This window comes from Oncorhynchus mykiss, chromosome 12 (genome assembly GCF_057628025.1).
Source record: "Oncorhynchus mykiss isolate SJ-2025 chromosome 12, ASM5762802v1, whole genome shotgun sequence".
Taxonomy (NCBI): domain Eukaryota; kingdom Metazoa; phylum Chordata; class Actinopteri; order Salmoniformes; family Salmonidae; genus Oncorhynchus; species Oncorhynchus mykiss.
In genome coordinates this window covers 63425903-63447923 of record NC_143033.1, presented here as the reverse complement: position 1 = coordinate 63447923, position 22021 = coordinate 63425903, and the positions used below count along the sequence as shown (strand labels likewise).

The 22021-nt window shown below is 43.6% G+C and overlaps 1 protein-coding gene across 1 annotated transcript in view; it reads left to right on the top strand.

The window, feature by feature from the left end:
* Positions 1 to 465: 465 nt before the first annotated feature.
* LOC110537899 (ATP-sensitive inward rectifier potassium channel 12) overlaps positions 466 to 22021 on the top strand; it is a 54689-nt gene continuing 33133 nt past the window's right edge. Inside the window, exon 1 of the mRNA XM_021624360.3 lies at positions 466 to 1316. The gene's annotated coding sequence lies outside the window, so the exon portion shown is untranslated. The remainder of the gene's footprint in view (positions 1317 to 22021) is intronic.

Here is a 22021-nt window from a genome sequence, read left to right as displayed (position 1 = left end):
AGACAGAGGACAGGGGGGGGGGGGGGGGGGGGTTGGCACACACCCATGCACACGCACACACTTGCAGACACTCACTCACTCTCATGCAGCACTGAGAATTATGGCAACCCCTCTTGTCTGATTACTGTAAGTATTAAAAGGACAAGACTACACCACCTTAACCCCGAGACAGTTTTCAAGGTGGCGGCGTAACACAAACGCATATACGCACGCACAGGCATGCACACATACGCATGCACACACACTCACACAAACAAACATCTATGTAAGTTTAAACTGGCAACAAGAAATCAACCAACACATTCATGACCACACCAACAGGTAGTGCAGGTAATGGATTGTGTGTGTATGTGTGTATTTTATGTGTGTAAACTTGTGTATGTTTTGGACTCTGCAATATTATAATTAATATGTTTATGTATGGTGTCAAGGTTGTTGAAAATGTGTGTTACTTAATGTGTGTTCAGTTGTTTGTGTGTACACTGAGCATCAGGCTGCATCTCAGTGCCAACGCAGTTCTTCGGGAACGGACAAGCGCATAGTCTAAAAATGCCAACCACAGTGACACAGACGGAAAGAGGGAGGTAAGAGAGAGAGAGAGGGGGCAGTGATCAACAGTGAGTGAGCGAGAGATAGAACTGCAGCAGACCTGGATCAGATAGCAGAGATAGAGAGAAAGAGCGAGAGACAGAGAAAGAAGAGAGGGTGACTGTGGATTGGACAAGGTTGGGGGAAACGTTGATTTAAACAAGTGGACCCCTCCAGAGAGAGAGAGAGAGAGGGAGAGAGAGAGATCCCCAAAGATCATTCAGACCGGAATATCATGCTTCTTTTCCCAGAAAATTGTTACCTAGAAATGTTACATTTGGGGGTTCTGGTCATTTGCGAAGGGCTACTTTCCTTCCCAATTTTCCCATCTATCTATTTCTGAAAACGAGAACACCTATCGAGTGCGTCTTGCTGGAACAGGTGTTGTGTTGTGCAGCGGTACGGTCCCTGTCCTGTCACTGCGTTGTGTTGTGCAGACACTTTTCCTGAACGGAGAAAGAGACTATTGACGACCAGGACCAATCGAGATGAAGAAGCTCAGCGGGTTTTTCCGGTTCTGCCTCACTCGGATGGAGTGGTTCTACCCATAAAGCATCTGAAGAGAATTAGCCAGAACCCAGCAGAGAACATGCTACAGTTTGGCTAAAGAACCTTAGCGAGCAGAAGGGGAACTGGAAAACCTCTGTGGAAATCTCTGTACCTCTGTTCTAGAACAGTTGGAGAAAGGGAACTTTAACTTGAACAAATAGGGATCATCACATCACAAGGTAAGCAGCTGGACTATCAGACTGGCATTGATTGACACCTGTGAAGGAATTAATTTACCACCTCTTTCTTCAACAGCTGTCTAGTGCAGATTCATTACCCTGAAAATCTGACAACTGACATTTTGGATGTAGCCTACATTCTCTGTTAAAATAACAGTTGTTGTACAGAAATACACGTTTATAATCATACATATTGTTTTGAGGGCCGGAAAGGGTCAGAGAGGAGTCTAAGAGAACGGTATGGATATTAATTTCTCTGGTATGGTTCGCCGCTGGCATCCTAGAAACTGTATTGAGCAGCTACGGTGTGAAACACACCAGCTGGCACAGATGACGTTTTCTACCTGCTCCCAACCTGCAGTACATCTGGGACATAACGAATTGAACCTGGGGCAACATGTTAATGCTTAAGCTGTTCTAAAACTGAACCTGCATGGGTCTAATGGGAACACACTGATGAGACCGTTGAGGAGTAGATAGCTTGAATTCAAACTCAAATATAGGTACCGTTATCTAGGCTATTAGTAAAGAGAGTAATTTTCCTCTCACTAAACAGTCCAGACAATTGCACCAGGAATCACTGTTTCAAAGTCAATCATTATCTAGCTAAGTAATGTTTATATTTTACCTTTATTTAACTAGGCAAGTCAGTTAAGAACAAATTCTTATTTTCAATGACGGCCTAGGAACAGTGGGTTAACTGCCTTGTTCAGAGGCAGAACGAGAGATTTTTACCTTGTCAGCTCAGGGATTCGATCTTGCAACCTTTCAGTTACTAGTCCAACACTCTAACAACTAGGCTACCTGCCGTTCGATATATATATCAATTGAACATTATATCAATTGAACATTTTCAAAATAATAATTTCTCCCAGGAACAACATTATTGAATAGTTCTCACGGTTTTGGATCTGTATTTATATATTTCAAAGTTTTTATACATAAATATTTTTAATTTTACCCCCTTTTTCTCCCCAATTTCATGGTATCCAATTGTATCCAATCTTGTCTCATCGCTACAACTCCCGTACGGGCTCGGGAGAGACAAAGGTCGAGAGCTATGCGTCCTCCGAAACACAACCCAACCAAGCCGCACTGCTTCTTAATTAACACAGCGCGCATCCAACCCGGAAGCCAGCCGCACCAATGTGTCGGAGGAAACACCATGCACCTAGCGACCTGGTCAGCGTGCATTGCGCCCGGCCCGCCACAGGAGTCGCTAGTGCACGATGAGACAAGGATATCCCTACATGCCAAACCCTCCCTAACCCGGACGACACTAGGCCAATTGTGCGTCGCCCCATGGACCTCCCGGTCGCTTCTGGCTGCGACAGAGCCTGGGCTCAAACCCAGAGTCTCTGGTGGCACAGCTAGCACTGTAATGCAGTACCTTAGACCACTAAGTCTATATATATACACTAATATATATATATATATATATATATATATATATATATTTTAAACATAGGGGATGGATCAGCTTTAATATTACAGATAGATTGTTGCTTCCATCAATGTAATTGTCTGCATCATTTCCAATCCCTCATATCTTTTTGGGGTACAGTTTTTATATATATATATATATATATATATATATATATATATATATATATATATATATATATATATATATACAGTGCCTTGCGACAGTATTCGGCCCCCTTGAACTTTGCAACCTTTTGCCACAGGCATCAAACATAAAGATATAAAACTGTATTCTTTTGTAAAGAATCAACAACAAGTGGGACACAATCATGAAGTGGAACGACATTTATTGGATATTTCAAACTTTTTTAACAAATCAAAAACTGAAAAATTGTGCGTGCAAAATTATTCAGCCCCTTTACTTTCAGTGCAGCTGTCACACCCTGACCATAGTTTACTTTGTATGTTTCTATGTTTTGGTTGGTCAGGGTGTGATCTGAGTGGGCATTCTATGTTACATGTCTAGTTTGTCCAGTTCTATGTTCGGCCTGATATGGTTCTCAATCAGAGGCAGGTGTTCGTCATTGTCTCTGATTGGGAACCATATTTAGGTAGCCTGGGTTTCACTGTGTGTTTGTGGGTGATTGTTCCTGTCTATGTGTTTTCACAAGATAGGGCTGTTTAGGTTTTCGTTACGTTCATTACGTCCTTTATTTTGTAGTGTTTGTATTGATTCGTGTTTTACGTTTGTTTATTAAAACATGGATCGAAATCTACACGCTGCTTTTTGGTCCGATCCTTGTTCTACCTCTTCATCAGAGGAGGAGATAGAAGAAAGCCGTTACAGAATCACCCACCACCAACGGACCAAGCAGCGTGTCAATAGGCAGCAACAGCAGCGAAAAGAGGAGATACATAGTAAGGATTTCTGGACATGGGAGGAAATCCTCGACGGGAGAGGACCCTGGGCTAAACCAGGGGAGTGTAGCCGCACCAAGGTGCAGCAGGAGAAGGAACAGAGGCAGCAGCAGCAGGAGCAGCTGCAGTGGGAGAGGCTGCACCACCTGGAGAAATGGACATGGGAGGAGGAACTGGACGGTAAAGGACCCTGGGCTCAGCCTGGAGAATATCGCCGCCCCAAGGAAGAACTGGAGGCGGCGAAAGCTGAGAGGCGCAGATATGAGGAGGCAGCACGACGTAGCGGATGGAAGCCTGAGAGGCAGCCCCAAAAATGTATTGGGGGGGGGCTAACAGGGAGTATGGCTACGCCAGGTAGGAGACCTGGGCAGACTCCCTGTGCTTACCGGGGGGCTAGAGAAACCGGACAGGCACCGTGTTATGCAGTGGTGCGGTGCGGTATATTCCAGCTCCGCGTGTCGGCCGGGCTAGATTGAGCGTCGGTCCCCAGTGCGTCTCCTTGGGCCGGCTTACATGGCACCAGCCTTGCTCTCGGTGTCTCCGGTTCGCCTGCATAGCCCAGTGCGGGCTATTCCACCTCGCCGCACTGGCAGGGCGACCGTGAGCATTCAACCAGGTAAGGTTGGGCAGGCTCGGTGCTCAAGAGCTCCAGTGCGCCTGCACGGTCCGGTTTTTCCAGTACCACCTCCACACCCCAGCCCTCCGGTAGCAGCTCCCCGCACCAGGCTTCCTGTGCGTGTCCTCGGCCCAGTACCACCAGTGCCAGCACCACGCATCAGGCCTACAGTGCGCCTCGCCTGTCCAGCGCTGCCAGAGCCTTCCTCCTCTTCAGCGCTGTCGGAGTCTCCCGCCTGTTTAGCGCTGTCAGAGCTTTCCGCCTCTACAGCGCTGCCGTAGTCTCCCGCCTGTTCGGAACTGCCAGTCTGCAAGGAGCTGCCAGTCTGCAAGGAGCTGCCAGTCTGCAAGGAGCTGCCAGTCTGCATTGAGCTGCCAGTCTGCATAGAGCTGCCAGTCTGCATAGAGCTGCCAGTCTGCAAGGAGCTGCCAGTCTGCAAGGAGCTGCCAGTCTGCAAGGAGCCGCCAGAGCTGCCAGTCTGCAGGATGCCGCCAAAGCTGCCAGTTTGCAAGGATCCGCCAGAGCTGCCAGTCTGCAAGGAGCCGCCAGAGCTGCCAGTTAGCATGGAGCAGCCAGAGCCGCCAGTCAGCATGGAGCAGCCAGGGCCGCCAGTCAGCATGGAGCAGCCAGGGCCGCCAGTCAGCATGGAGCTGCCAGAGCAGCCAGTCAGCATGGAGCAGCCAGTCAGCATGGAGCAGCCAGAGCAGCCAGTCAGCATGGAGCAGCCAGAGCTGCCAGTCAGCATGGAGCAGCCAGAGTTGCCAGTCAGCATGGAGCAGCCAGAGCTGTCAGTCAGCATGGAGCAGCCAGTCAGCATGGAGCAGCCAGAGCTGCCAGTCAGCATGGGGCAGCCAGTCAGCATGGAGCAGCCAGATCTGCCAGTCAACCAGACTCTTCCAGATCTGCCAGTCGACCAGACTCTTCCAGATCTGCCAGTCGACCAGACTCTTCCAGATCTGCCAGTCGACCAGACTCTTCCAGATCTGCCAGTCGACCAGACTCTTCCAGATCTGCCAGTCGACCAGACTCTTCCAGATTCTCCAGTCAGCCAGGATCTGCTAGATCCAACTACCTGCCTGGGCTTCCTCTCAGTGCTGAGCTTCCTCTCAGTGCTGAGCTTCCTCTCAGTGCTGAGCTACCCATCAGTCCCGAGCTACCTCTGTCCCGAGCTGCCCCTCTGTCCCGAGCGGTCATTAAGGAGGGTAACCTATCTAGGGATGCTAAGGAGGTGGACTAAAACTATTGTGGAGTGGGGTCCACGTCCAGCGCCAGAGCCGCCACCGCGGACAGATGCCCACCCAGACCCTCCCCTATAGGTTCAGGTTTTGCGGCCGGAGTCCGCACCTTGGGGGGGGGTACTGTCACACCCTGACCATAGTTTACTTTGTATGTTCCTATGTTTTGGTTGGTCAGGGTGTGATCTGAGTGGGCATTCTATGTTACATGTCTAGTTTGTCCAGTTCTATGTTCGGCCTGATATGGTTCTCAATCAGAGGCAGGTGTTCGTCATTGTCTCTGATTGGGAACCATATTTAGGTAGCCTGGGTTTCACTGTGTGTTTGTGGGTGATTGTTCCTGTCTATGTGTTTTCACAAGATAGGGCTGTTTAGGTTTTCGTTACGTTCATTACGTCCTTTATTTTGTAGTGTTTGTATTGATTCGTGTTTTACGTTTGTTTATTAAAACATGGATCGAAATCTACACGCTGCTTTTTGGTCCGATCCTTGTTCTACCTCTTCATCAGAGGAGGAGATAGAAGAAAGCCGTTACAGCAGCAAACGCTCTCCAGAAGTTCAGTGAGGATCTCTGAATGATCCAATGTTGACCTAAATGACTAATGATGATAAATACAATCCACCTGTGTGTAATCAAGTCTCCGTATAAATGCACCTGCACTGTGATAGTCTCAGAGGTCTGTTAAAAGCGCAGAGAGCATCATGAAGAACAAGGAACACACCAGGCAGGTCCGAGATACTGTTGTGAAGAAGTTTAAAGCCGGATTTGGATACAAAAAGATTTCCCAAGCTTTAAACATCCCAAGGAGCACTGTGCAAGCGATAATATTGAAATGGAGGGAGTATCAGACCACTGCAAATCTACCAAGACCTGGCCGTCCCTCTAAACTTTCAGCTCATACAAGGAGAAGACTGATCAGAGATGCAGCCAAGAGGCCCATGATCACTCTGGATGAACTGCAGAGATCTACAGCTGAGGTGGGAGACTCTGTCCATAGGACAACAATCAGTCGTATATTGCACAAATCTGGCCTTTATGGAAGAGTGGCAAGAAGAAAGCCATTTCTTAAAGATATCCATAAAAAGTGTTGTTTAAAGTTTGCCACAAGCCACCTGGGAGACACACCAAACATGTGGAAGAAGGTGCTCTGGTCAGATGAAACCAAAATTGAACTTGTTGGCAACAATGCAAAACGTTATGTTTGGCGTAAAAGCAACACAGCTGAACACACCCTCCCCACTGTCAAACATGGTGGTGGCAGCATCATGGTTTGGGCCTGCTTTTCTTCAGCAGGGACAGGGAAGATGGTTAAAATTGATGGGAAGATGGATGGAGCCAAATACAGGACCATTCTGGAAGAAAACCTGATGGAGTCTGCAAAAGACCTGAGACTGGGACGGAGATTTGTCTTCCAACAAGATTGATCCAAAACATAAAGCAAAATCTACAATGGAATGGTTCAAAAATAAACATATCCAGGAATGGCCAAGTCAAAGTTCAGACCTGAATCCAATCGAGAATCTGTGGAAAGAACTGAAAACTGCTGTTCACAAATGCTCTCCATCCAACCTCACTGAGCTCGAGCTGTTTTGCAAGGAGGAATGGGAAAAAATGTCAGTCTCTCGATGTGCAAAACTGATAGAGACATACCCCAAGCGACTTACAGCTGTAATCGCAGCAAAAGGTGGCGCTACAAAGTATTAACTTAAGGGGGCTGAATAATTTTGCACGCCCAATTTTTCAGTTTTTGATTTGTTAAAAAAGTTTGAAATATCCAATAAATGTCGTTCCACTTCATGATTGTGTCCCACTTGTTGTTGATTCTTCACAAAAATATACAGTTTTATATCTTTATGTTTGAAGCCTGAAATGTGGCAAAAGGTCGCAAAGTTCAAGGGGGCCGAATACTTTTGCAAGGCACTGTATATATATATATATATATATATATATATATATATATATATATACACACATACTGTACATATATACACACATACTGTACATATAGGTGAGATGGAAGGTGTGTATGAATGGACTTTGGAATGCCAACTGCCAGAATAGCTAGTAAAGTTTTTCAATGGGATCTACCCATAGTGGGAGCCTGGGCAACTGAAATGTCTGACCTTTTCAACTGTGAATATCTGTATGAAAACCGGATTAAGGGAGACATAGATGTGATTACAAAACAACTGTTGCTGCAATATGAAATAAAATGGGTGGAGGTGATTAATTATAAACCCAAATTGAGAGCCTTTTGTTTGATTAAGGGTGAATTCGTGTGTGAGAGATATATTATATATAACCTACCTAGCAAGAGATCGCTATGTGCACAGGTAAAATCAGGGATGTTGTCTCTCTGCGTATTAAAACAGGTGAGTTCAGGGATATTGCCTCTGCGTATTGAAACAGGTCAGTATTGTGGTGAAATGAAAGAGGAAAGGACATAACGAATTAATTAAATAGTATGCGCAAAACACTAGTCTCAACGTCAACAGTGAAGCGGCGACTCCGGGGCGCTGGCCTTCTAGGCAAAGTTGCAAAGAAAAAGCCATATGTCAGACTGGCCAATAAGAAGAAAAGATTAAGATGGGCAAAAGAACACAGACACTGGACAGAGGAACTCTGCCTAGAAGAGCTTGTTTATTAATCCCATAGGTATGGGTTGCCAATTGGCGATTTGACACCAAAATAACATTTCATTCATTCATTTGTCATTCTTTCATTCATATATATATATATATATATATATATATATATATATAAACATTCATACATATACACCTATATGTACATACCCACATATATATAGAATATACCTTCCTTTATTATTCCCCACAAACCCTACCACCGCTCCCCCAATTAGGGTAAACTAATAAACAATAACACTTAGGCTTCTGCTTCCAGCTTATACATACTATACACATTTTATAGACACAATTTATTTTACAATAGATATATCTTGTTTGTTTTTAGTCCTGGCCTTCCTCTGTTTCTGATGTTCATCCACTTTGATTTCTATTTTCCATATATTTGTAGCTGTGCTATTTCACAAAAATTCTGAACCTATATACACTTGAGATAGGCTCGGTGATGGTGCAACTGCTGAGCATCTGAGTGTATGGTTGTTTGTGAGGGAAAGGGGTTGAGTGTATATGAGTGTATGAGTGTTTGTGTGGGTGTGTCAGTGTGTATGTTAGATGTTAGAGACAATATAGGATGAATCACAATAATTGTTTTCAAAAATAATAATTGCTTTCTAAATGTAATTTTTGTAATACTGGTAAGAGTTAACAAACCTTTGCATAAACTGCCTAGATTACTACAAATATGAATGGCTAATGGAAATTAAGAGAAACAGGATTTTTTTTTAAATACATTTATTTTTTAATAGCTATATGTAATACAAATCGAGGTGAGGGCAATGGAAATGCTTTTGCCGGTTGATCTGCTTCTGTTCTGTGGGTGGCACTGTGTGGTCTTTCGAAGGATGGTCACGGTCTCTCCAGGGCCATGGGATCCGGGTGGTTGGGGGTGGTCTGTCGGTCATTGGGATGACAACCCAACTTGGGATGAGGAAGCGTTTTAGCGGGTGGAATGGTGGGGACCAATTGGAGTTTATTTAGTAGCAATACAAATATCATGGTACAGCTATATAGACACTCAATCATCATGTTACTTTTTAATGGTACATTTACAAACATGTATTATGATAAATCTAATTGAAACTTGTGTCTCATTATGGTAATTGGTGAAATAAGTATAGCCAGTTATAATTGTAATGGCTTAGCAGATAATAAGAAAAGAAGATCAGTATTTACCTGGATAAAAGAGAAGGAATATATTATCTATTGTTTACAGGAAACTCATTCAACAATTTTAGATTAAGTTTTGTGGAAAAAAGGACTGGTGTAAAGAAATTCAAAAGGAGCCATCACCCCTTCACCCCATCTTAATCAACAGTAATTTTGATCCAAATGTGCAAATTGTCCAAACAGATCCTCAAGGTAGATGGATGATTTTAAATATGTTATTGGACCATGAACAGATATGGCTTATTAACCTATACGGTCTAAATAATGATGATCCATGCTTCTTTGAAAATGTATCAACCCTACAAGCAACATTATTATGGTGGGAGATTAAAATACGGTTTTAAATACCTTTATGGGCCGTAAAGGAAATCACACTACAAACTATCACCCTCAGGCATTTAAGGAAATCATGAATGTCATGGATATATTGGAATTAGTGGATATATGGAGGCTTAAATACCCTGACCTAGTGCGATATACATGGAGGAGGCTTAAACCAGCTAGTCATCTTGATTACTCTCGTATGTCGTTCCTTTCTGGCACCAAAAGTTTAAAAAGTATTGATTGGAGACCATCACATAATTGGCATACATATTACTCTTACAGAATTTCCACGTCGGCAGGGACATTGGAAATTGAATCAAAGCCTACTGGATGATAACTTGTTTTTAACTAGGACAGAGGCTACCATAGAGTCTCAGAGTGAGTAGAAGAAAAACAAAAATAAATGGAGGAACTTATTCAACAAAGATACAGTGTAATATATTATGAAAAATAAAGCGAACTGGATGGAATATGGGGGAAAATGCACCAAATTATTTTTCAATCTTTGACATAGAAATGCCACCAAAATTGTTTTACTGAAACTTCTTCCAAATGATGGAGTCACTCATGATTCACTGAACAATATTTTGAAAGAGAAAGTAAAGTACTTTTCGTTTCAGTCTCCTCCATCTCCACTAACCGAAGCAAATTGTATGGATTTTATTTATATTAATAATGTAAAATTAACATCTGTACAGAAAGACTCATGTGAAGGCCAAATTACAGAGGAGGAACTTCTTGATGCAATTAAAGCCTTTATGTCTGGGAAAACTCCAGGGCTGGATGGCATACCAGTGGAGGTACACCAAACTTTTTTTGATATACTCAGAGGACCATTATTAGCATGTTTTAACCAATCCTATATAAATGGCAGATCCAAATGTTTTGAGTAAATAACAATACATACTTTTTTTTGTTTAGCTCGTTGAAAGATGAATAATCAAAATAAAGTTGATGTATCATGCATTTTTTTCCCACTATTAAAAGCAGAATGATAGCCTACTCACTTGGTATTATGGATATTTTACAATATACAATGTTTCTTTACTCACTCACAACTATTTTGTTTGATCACTGAAATAAGCAAATGGTTGTTAGTTACATCAGAAGTTGAAATAAGTACCTGAAAATGCCATGTACCAGCACTATGTGTCCTGTAATACACACGTGTTCAGGTCCAATCATATTGTGGCTCCCGAGTGGCGCAGAGGACTAAGGCACTGCATCTCACTGCTAGAGGTGTCAGCACAGACTCTGGTTTGAGGCTGTTCCAGGCTGTATCACAACTGACTGTGATTGGGAGTCCTATAGAACGGTGCACAATTGCCCCACTGTTGTCCGGGTAAGGGTTTGGCTGGGGTAGGCCATCCTTGTAAATAAGAATGTATTCTTAACTGACTTAGTTGACCTTGTTAAACTGACCTAGTTAAATAAAGGTTAAATAAAAAAACATATAAACCTTTCTCTATTCCTAGGTGTCAGCTGGTATGAATGGGGATTCAGTTCAAATCAATGGATCAACAGAAACAGCCATGCTTACATTTAGTCATTTATTGTACTTTGTAGTTTTAGTTGATCATCTGGTAAAAAAATGTGTGATTACTGAATCACTGTATAGCTTGAGATCAACAAGGTGGTTTATTTGGAGTCTATCTGATTCAGGGCAAAACTTACCCCATGAGCTGTTCTAATTGTCTTTCATTTACAGTGGCAGTTGCAATATCAACCAATAACAAATGACTGTACATAATGATTTCTAGATCGAATAGACAAGTATTTACTTGACAGATTTTTCAGATACAAATGTAAGTGGAATTCATTTACATACAGCTTCCAAATATTTCTGAGACCTTCACAGAATTTAAAATCATTGTAAAATGTCTGTGTCTGTTTCATACAATTAACATTTAATGAGTGTGCCACTTCATATTTCACTATGTTTAATAGAACATGTACAGTACGTGTACTTTTGGACAGTTGTTTGGACAGTTAAATTAGTGTGTGTTCTGTTGCTGTCTGTCATCACCACCACCATCTGACACCATACCAAGACCAGCTCTGTGCTCTCTTTCCCTCTTAGTTAACAGCAATAGCAGGACACACATGTAAACCCCCTTCCACCCTCCCACCTCTCCCTCCCTCCCGTTTCACAGTTTGTTTCTGCCCCAAACTTGCCAGCTTCCAACACCAGCTGGCTGTATCGGAGTCACAAGCGCCTTCCTAACGAATCAATCAGGTTTCGGTGCACGGCGGTGGGAAACCCAATTATGTAGACGATGATGCTTCCAAGCTATGAACTACGTGTAAAGAGCATCTGGCTAGTGGTGGGGTGTGATGACAAATAGCACCCTATTTCCTAAAGTAGTGCACTAAATAGGGAATAGGGTGCCATTTGTGTTGACAAAGCATAACAAGTGTCTCAATCTTACTTTGGAACAGATAGTACCTTCAGAAAGTATTGACGCCCCTTTACATTTTTTCACATTTTGTTGTGTTACAAAGTGGGATAAAACTGATTAATTAAAACTAATAAAAAGTCATTTTTTGTTAGCGACCTACACAAAATAATGTCCAAGTAGAAGAACAATTTTAACATTTGTAAAACAATGAAGAAAATTAAAACCGTAATATATCTTAATTTGATAAGTATTCAACACCCTGAGTAAATACATGTTTGGCAGCGATTACAGCTGTGAGTCTTTCTGGGTAAGTCTAAGAGTATTGCACACTTGGATTCCATAATATTTGGACCCTATTCGGTCCCGCTTTAAATTATGTTTAGCTTATAAAAGTTATGTAAAATCCAGAAAATTATGTCATGGCTTTAGAAGCTTCTGATTGACTAATTGACTAATTTAAGTCAATTGGAGGTGTCCCTGAATATGTACTTTAAGGCCTACCTTCAAACTCAGTGCCTCGTTGCTAGACATCATGGGAAAATTTTTAAAAATCAGCCAAGACATCAGAAAAAAAATTGTAGACCTCCACAAGTCTGCTTCATCCTTGGGAGCAATTTACAAACGCCTGAAAGAACCACGTTCATCTGTACAAACAATAGTACCCAAGTATAAACACCATGGGGCCACGCAGCCGTCATACCGCTCAGCAAGGAGACACGTTCTGTCTCCAAGAGATGAACATACTTTGGTGCGCAAAGTGCATTTCAATCCCACAACAGCAAAGGACCCTTTGAAGATGTTGGAGGAAACAGGTACAAAAGCATCTATATCCACAGTAAAACAAGTCCTATATCGACATAACCTGAAAGGCTGCTCAGCAAGGAAGAAGCCACTGCTCCAAAACTGCCATAAAAAAGCCAGACTACGGTTTGCAACTGCACATGGGGACAAAGATCGTACTTTTTGGAGAAATGTCCTCTGGTCTGATGAGACAAAAATAGAGCTGTTTGGTCATAATGACCATCGTAATGTTTGGAGGAAAAAGGGGGAGGCTTGCAAACAGAAGAACACCATCGCAACTGTGAAGCACGGGGGTGACAGCATCATGTTGTGGGGGTGCTTTGCTGCAGGAGGAACTGGTGCACTTCACAAAATAGATGGCATCACAAGGAGGAAAATGATGTGGATATATTGAAGCAACATCTCAAGACATCAGTGTACCTATGATGAAAATTACAGGCCTCTCTCATCTTTTTAAGTGGGAGAACTTGCACAATTGGTGGCTGACTAAATACTTTTTTGCCCCACTGTGTATATACAGTATATATATATATATATATATATATATATATATATATATATATATATATATATATATATATATATATATATATATATATATATATATATATATGTCCCCTTGTCCTCAAGTTTTATCATTGGAGTGGGATACAAAAGGATTCACAGGTGTGCTTTAGGACCATGCGGACGCCTCCAAGCGGTCGGGTAGGCTGTTTGGAGTGTTTATCCTACTGGAGAATTAAAACAAAATACAAATATGCTCCCCCACTTCTAAAACCAAAGTTGCTCCCCTACATATTGGCTTAGAGCAGGAACTATTCTGGGTGCAGCAGTATAAGTATGGGAATACTCAGTAGGGTCTGTAGACCGTATACATGGTGTCATTTCATGGGGCTCTGAATAATACAGTGTTGCTGACCTTTTACTCCACCCATTCCACTGGCGGCTGCATCACATCACATGTGCGATTGCTGCACTACAGAAAACCTGCTAGCCAAACAACAGTGCTGGGCATGCTCACTGAATTAAAGGGCAACTACACTCAAAAATCTACATTTCTTTAGACTTCAAAAGTCATCCCCTGATGTGGTTTAAGCATTGTTGTGAACAAATAAATCCAATGTTGTTGTTCTTCTATTAAATGAGTGTGAATAAATGGGGTAAACCAGAAAAAATGGGGGAAATCCGAAGCCTGGAAAAACGAAACCAAGAAAACGGAATTTGAAAAAAAAAGAAGTAGGCAGATTTTAAAAGGCCCTACCAACCATTTATTTTGCTGTGCATGACTGCACTTTAGAGTGTGTGTCATCCTACAGCACAGCATTTTGGGGAAGTTGAGGTCAGGTCCAATATTGTCTATGCACCCAAGAGGGAAAGAGGTTGGGCCATCCTAGGAATATTTTAGTGAAATATAATATATACAGTTTTGCAGACACTTTTATCCAAAGCTACTTACAGTCATGCGTAAATACATTTTAACATATGGGTGGTCCAATGAATCGAACCCAATATCCTGCCATTGCAATGCTCTACCAATATGCATGATAGGGTTGTGAATCCTCAATTTAATATGATTTATTGGCCCTTTATTAAGTGATGCTTTTGCCACCCTTTATAAAGCACAAGTTTATGCCATATTTGTCAGTGGGTTATGTCACATTTGACATTGGTGGTTGTTTCACAGTTATGCAACATTTATAAAATCACGGCATACAGTTATAGATGATTTGTAACACATTTAGGATGTCTTTATGAAGTCTCTATAAGCTGCATGTAATTTTAAGCGGGACCCATTATTCTCTAAAAAATTCTTCATGTTCTGTCAAGTTGGTTGTTGATCATTGTCAGACAGACATTTTCAAGTTTTGCCATAGATTTTCAAGACGATTTAAGTCAAAACTGTAACTAGACCACTTAGGAACATTCATTGTTAAGCAATTCCAGTGCAACTCCAGTGTCTTCAGAAAATATTCATACCTCTTGACTTATTCCACATATTGTATGTAAGCCAATCAGGAACATTCAATGTCGTCTTGGTACAAAACTCCAGTGTATATTTGGCCTTGTGTTTTGGGTTATTGTCCTGCTGAAAGGTGAATTTGCCTCCCAGTGTCTATTAGAAAGCAGACTGAACCAGATTTTCCTTGAGGATTTTGCCTGTGCTTAGCTCAATTCCATTTATTTTTATCCTTAAAAACTCCCTCGACCTTGCTGATGACAAGCCTACCCAGAACATGCAGCCACCACCATGGTTGAAAATATGAAAAGTGGTAGTCAGTGATGTGTTGTGTTGAATTTGCCCCAAACATAATGCCTTGTATTCAGGACTGTAACGGCAGATCTCCTCTTCTGCTGAAGAGGAGTAAGGATCGGAGAGACAACTGCCTCTGATTGAGAACCATACTAGGCCGAAACAGAGACCAAACATAGAAAAACAAACATAGACTGTCCACCCCAAATCACGCCCTGACCATACTAAATAAAGACAAAACAAAGGAAATAATGCCCCCCCGGGCATCTGGCGCGGGACGTGGACCCCACTTCACCACAGTTTTTGTCCGCCTCCTCAACCGCCCCCGTGGCTTCTTATGAGCGGCGACCCTCGCCGCCGACCTCCGACTGGGAACCCTAGCCATGAGTCCCAAATGGACGGGAGATCCCCGCAGCGCCGGACAGACGGGAGACTCCGGCAGCGCCGGACAGGCGGAAGACTCCGGTAGCTCCGGAGTGAAGGGCGATTCTGGCATACAAACTTATACTACTCAACGATGCACCAAAAAAAGAGCCTATTAGTTTCCTCAAAAGCAAACAAAGAAAAGCTCCATAATCATATAAATAAAATACACTACACACATCAAATGTGCGTAAATGTTCTGACGGCTCTGGCAGCTCCTGGCTGACTGATGGTTCTGGCAGCTCCTGGCTGGCTGGCGGCTCCTGGTTAACTGATGGCTCTGGCGGCTCCTGGCTGACTGACGGCTCTGGCAGCTCCTGGCTGACTGACGGCTCTGGCAGCTCCTGGCTGACTGGCGGCTCTGGAGGCTCCTGGCTGGCTGGCGGCTCTGACGGCCCCTGGCTGGCTGGCGACTCTGGTGGCTCCTGGCGGCTCTGGCGGCTCCTGGATGACTGGTGGCTCTGGCGGCTCAGGACAGACTGGCGGCTCTGGCGGCTCAGGATAGACTAGCGGCTCTGACGGCTCAGGACAGACTGGCAGCTCTGGCGATTCAGGACAGATGGGGAGACTGGCGGCTCAGGACAGGAGACTCTGGCGGCTCAGGACAGACGGGAGACTCTGGCAGCGCTAGAGAGGAGGAAGGCTCTAGCAGCGCTGGACAGGCGGGAACACCTGTAGGCAGAAGACGGAGAGACAGCCTGGTGCGGGGGGCTGCCACCGGAGGGCTGGTGCGTGGAGGTGGCACTGTATAGACCGGACCGTGCAGGCACACTGGAGCTCTTGAGCATTCAACCTTACCTGGTTGAATGCTCCTGGTAGCCAGGCCATTGCGGAGAGGTGGAATTGCCCACACTGGGCTGTGCTGGCGAACCGGGGACACCATGCGTAAGGCTGGTGCCATGCACTCCGGCCCGAGGAGACGCACTGGAGACCAGATTCGTAAAGCCGGCTTCATGGCATCTGGCTCGATGCCCACTCTAGCCCGGCCGATACGAGGAGCTGGAATGTACCACACCGGGCTATGCACACGCACTGGGGAGACTGTGCGCTCCACCGCATAACACAGTGCCTGCCCGGTCCCTCTCTCTCTCCGGGAAGCACGGGAAGTTGGCGCAGGTCTCCTACCTGGCTTCGCCACACTCTCCGTGTGCCTCCCCCCCAAGACATTTTTGGGGCTGCCTCTCGTGCTTCCAGCCGCTCTGCCGTGCTAGCTCCTCATAATGCCGCCTCTCTGCTTTCGTTGCTTCCAGCTCTGCTTTGGGGCAGCGATATTCCCCTGGCTGTTCCCAGGGTCCTTTACCGTCCAGAATCTCCTCCCAAGTCCAGTTCTCCAGGTATCGCTGCCTCTCCTGCTGCTACTGCTGCTGCCTGTAACCACGCTGCTTGGTCCTTGGTTGGTGGGTGTTTCTGCAACGGCATTCCTCCTCCTCCTGTGAGGAGGAGAAGTGAGAAGGATCGGAGGACCAATACGCAGCATGGTAAGTGTCCATAATGTTTTTAATAAAGACAAATGAACACAAAAAAACAATAAACGATAACGTGAAATCTACAAAAACCGAAACAGTACCGTGTGGCGACAAACACACACACGGAAACAAACAACCACAAACCAACAGTGAAACCCAGGATACCTAAGTATGATTCTCAATCAGAGACAACTAACGACACCTGCCTCTGATTGAGAACCATACTAGGCCGAAACAGAAACCAAACATAGAGAAACAAACAGACTGCCCACCCCAACTCACACCCTGACCATACTAAATAAAGACAAAACAAAGGAAATAAAGGTCAGAACATGACAAGGACATAAAGTTAATTTATTTGCCACATTTTTCACAGATTTAATTTAGTACCTTATTGCAAACAGGATGCATGTTTTGGAATATTTTTATTCCTTACAGGCTTCCTTCTTTTCACTCTGTCATTTAGGTTAGTATTGTGGAGTAACTACCATGTTGTTGATCCATCCTCAGTTGCCTCCAATCACAGCCATTAAACTCTGAAACTGTTTTAAAGTCACCATTAGCCTCATGGTGATATCCCTGAGAGTTAGGAAGGACACCTGTATTTTTGTAGTGACTGGGAGTATTGTTACACCATCCAAAGTTTAATGAAATAACTTCAACATGCTCAAAGGGATATTCAAAGTCTGCTTCATTTATTTGCTATATCCACCTACCAATCAGTGCCGTTCTTTGCAAGGCATTGGAAAACCTCTCTGGCTTAGCCGCGGGTAGTAGGGGTGCTGAGGGTGCTGCACCACCCCCAGAAAAATCTGAATAAAAAAATATATGCATGAAAAAATTTAATTGTTCAAAAAAGTACTTCACTGTGTCTTTCCCAGTCCTGTATTAGCAGACCGATATAGCCGTCTGTAGCATGGGTAAAAAATAAATAATCTGCGCCTCCGTGGTAAACTCTTAACAGCTAAGACTGCAATTTCTTGTCCCAGAGTCCCACTTAACAGACAGTTTGAAACCTGCTTGACAGCTGTTAACCTGCTTAACCTAAGCTGCTAGCTAAGCTGCTAGCCATTAACTAACGAAGATAGCTGCTTTGATTTTCCCAATTTGGGACTGCCCCTTCTCATGGAGGCCTCCCCATTACCGACCGGATATTTAATGCAAGAACTAAGAAGGACTGTAGGACCGAGCTGTCTACCCTAAGCAAGCAAATCTCAGTGTTGCACAACTTGCAGAGAAAGCCATGGCCTTCTCCTTCTCTACACCTCAGGCTGGATGTCGTTTCGATATGGTGAGAGTATCACCGCCCTTTTACCACTCTTTGACTGACTGGCCAGTCCTTCACAGGGACCTCTCACAGGAGAAGTCTCCCCTGTCTGTGGACAATGGAACAGGACTGACACTTTTAGAGGACCTAGCGGATGCCACAGGCTCCAATCCCATTCTCCAGCAATGGGACGGCAGGTAGCCTAGTGGTTAGAGTGTTGGGCCAGTAACTGAAAAGTTGCTAGATTGAATCCCTGAGCTGACAAGGAAAAATTTGATGTTAACCCACTGTTCCTAGGCTGTCATTGTAAGTAAGAATTTGTTCTTAACTGACTTGCCTAGTTAAGTAAACAAATGGAAACATGTCAGTTGCTGTAAGCCTATGGTGAACAGGGCTTCTTTGGCTTTGCGAAGCCCAATCCAGACATTAAGGATCCCTGTGGCCTTGGAGGTGGGATCCTACCTCGGGTTAAGATCTTCCCAGCTCCCCCCCCCCTTATCAGACTGTGAGGGTGTCTGAACTTCGGCCCCTTTATCAGCCATGATGGACTCTACGACTGGCTACTCGAGGGGCCTCCTAAACCATTCGAGGCGATTAAATGTCTGGAACTCCTCTGCCATTTCACCAGCTGTCATCATTGGCAGCTCTATGGTGAAAAAATATTTTGGTTCCCGGGGCCAAAACCCTGTGCTTTCCTGGAGGATGATTACATTACAAGGCTGCTTCTTACCGTTCTACGACAGCTGCCGGGGGCTGATGCTGTCATAGTTCATGTGGGGTCAAATGACATTAGGAATATTAGATCGGAACTAATGAAACTAGATTTTAGAGAACGTCTAGCTTTGAAAGACTCCAAAAATAGGCCAATTATGTCAGGCCCTGTACCATCTCTGGGCCGCGGCTGAGAAAGATTAAGGAGGCTACTGGCATTACACATCTGGCTAAAAGACTACTGTAGCTCTGTTAACATAACTTTTAAAGAGTCCATTCAAGTCATCTTGGTGCCTGGACCTTGTCCGCGTATTTCAAGGCCGAGTTGAGACAATTATTTATCTGTGACTCAAGCCCTGCTCACTTAATCCCTACCATTGTGTCGCTGGGTTGTCGTAGTATGCTGCAAGTGTACATTGTCCCAGGAGTGTTGTGAAGTCATAATGTAAGTAACCTAATTTATGATCCTCTAACTCCCCAGAATGCCTGTCAATGCAACGGCTATTGTCAGCAGTAATCATGTGCCTATGAACCTGAGTTATACTGTAAGCAATGAGGCGGTTTGCCCTAGTAGGGAGCCCACTGTGTGCAATTCACCCTGCACTATCAGCTCCAACATAAATATTACTGTCATGTCTACCTCTACTAAGCCTCGTAAAGCAATAAATAGTAAAGCAATAAAAACGATTGAGAATCCCAGAAAAGTGCCCACATTAACATACAGTCAGGTCCATAAGTTTTTTCATTTTTATTTATTTTACCAGGCAAGTCAGTTAAGAACAAATTCTTATTTTCAATGACGGCCTGGGAACAGTGGGTTAACTGCCTGTTCAGGGGCAGAACGACAGATTTGTACCTTGTCAGCTCGGGGGTTTGAACTCGCAACCTTCCGGTTACTAGTCCAACGCTCTAACCACTAGGCTACCCTGCCACCCCAAGTATTTGGACAGTGACACAATTTCCATCATTTTGGCTCTGTACGCCACCACAATGTATTTGAAAGGAAACAATCAAGATGTGATTTAAATGTAGACTTTCATCTTTGTCAAAATTATTGTATGAACCGTGTAGGAATTACAACCCTTTTTATACATAGACCCTAAATTTTAGGGGCTCAAAAGTAATTGGACAAACTAACATAATCATAAATGAAATTGTGAGTTTTAATACTTGGTAGGAAATCATTTGCTGTCAATGACTGTCTGAAACCTGGAACCACCAGACATCACCAGATGCTGGGTTTGTTCCCTGGTGGTGTTCTGCCAGGCCTTTACTGCAGCTGTCTTGGAGCATTTTGGCTTCAGTTTTATCTTCAGCAAGTGAAATGCATGCTCAATTGGATTCAGCTCAGGGGAATGACTTGGCCATTGCAGAACCTTCCACTTCTTTGCCTTAAAAAAGTATTGGGTTGCTTTCACAGTATGTGCCGGGTCATTGTCCATCTGCACTGTGAAGTGCCGTCCAACGAGTTTTGAAGCATTTGGCTGAATCTGAGCAGATAATATAGCCCTAAACACTTGATAATTCACCCTGCTGCTTTTGTCAGCAGTCACATCAACAATAAATACAAGGGAACCAGTTCCATTGGCAACCATACATGCCCACGCCATAACACTACCTCCACCATAATTCACAGATGAGGTGGTATGCTTCGGATCATGAGCAGTTCCTTCCCTTCTCCATACTCTTCTCTTCCCATTATTAAGGTGCAAGTTGATCTTTGTCTCATCTGTCCATAGGATGTTGTTCCAAAACTGTACATCCTTTTTTAGATGTTTTTGGGCAAAAACTCTAATCTGGTTGTTTTTGAGGCTTACCAATGGTTTACATATTGTGGTAAACCCTCTGTATTTACTCTAATCTTCTCTTGATTGTTGACTTCGATACAGATACGCCTACCTCCTAGAGGGTGTTCTTGATCTGGCCACCTGTGAAGTGGTTTTTCTTCACCAGGGAAATAATTATTCTGTCATCCACCACCGTTGTTTTCCGTGGTCTTCTGGGCCTTTTGGTGTTCCTGAGCTCACCAGTGTGTTCTTTCTTTTTAAGAATGTACCAAATAGTTGATTTGGCCACACCTAATGTTTTTGCTATCTCGCTGATGGGTTTGCTTAGATTTCCAACCTTGCTTCACTGGCAGTGACAGCTCTTTGGACTTCATATTGAGGGTTAACAGCAGAAGAAGAGAAGAGACACGAATGCCAATGGGGGTGGTGTTGCTGTTTATATTCAGAGTGATATTCCTGTAAAGTGGTCCCGTGTAAGCTCAGTTGGTAGAGCATGGCACTTGCAATGCCAGGGTTGTGGGTTCAATACCCATGGGGGACCAGTATGAAAATGCATGCACTCACTATTGTAAGTCGCTCTGGATAAGAGTGTCTGCTAAAGGATGGAAATGTAAGGCTTAGAGAGGAGGTTCACCTGCCTCACCTAAAGTCTAATCTTGTGGGAAGTTGCTAAGACAAATGAGATCATACAAGTGGTTTTGTAGTGATTCCTGTGTTGAAGCTGTAAAGAATATTTGCTTCACTGTTGTGTGTAATGAGAAGCAACCAGACACTGCACTTGATGTATTTATTAAATTAGTTATTCCAGTTACTAATAAGCATGCACCCATTTAAGAAAATGACTGTAAAAACGGTTAAGTCCCAGTGGATAGATGAGGAATTGAAAAATGGTATGGTTGAGTGGGGTGAGGGAAAAGGAATGGCAAATGAGTCTGGCTGCACAGCTCATCATCAAACATACTGTCAATTGAGAAATCATGTGACTAAACAAAAATAAGAACAAACTGTACTATGAAACAAAGATAAAGAATCATAGTGAAAAGCTTAAATGAAAATGTGGACAAAAACGTGAACTCAGCTCCATCCTTCATTGAATCAAATGGTTTATTCATCACAAAACCACTGATATTTCCAATTACTTTAATGAATGTTTCACTGGCAAGATTAGCAAATTTAGGCATAACATTCCAACAAACTCTGAATCTACATATGCATTCATAACTGACCAAATTATGAAAGACAAACATTGTAATTTTGAATTCTGTAAAG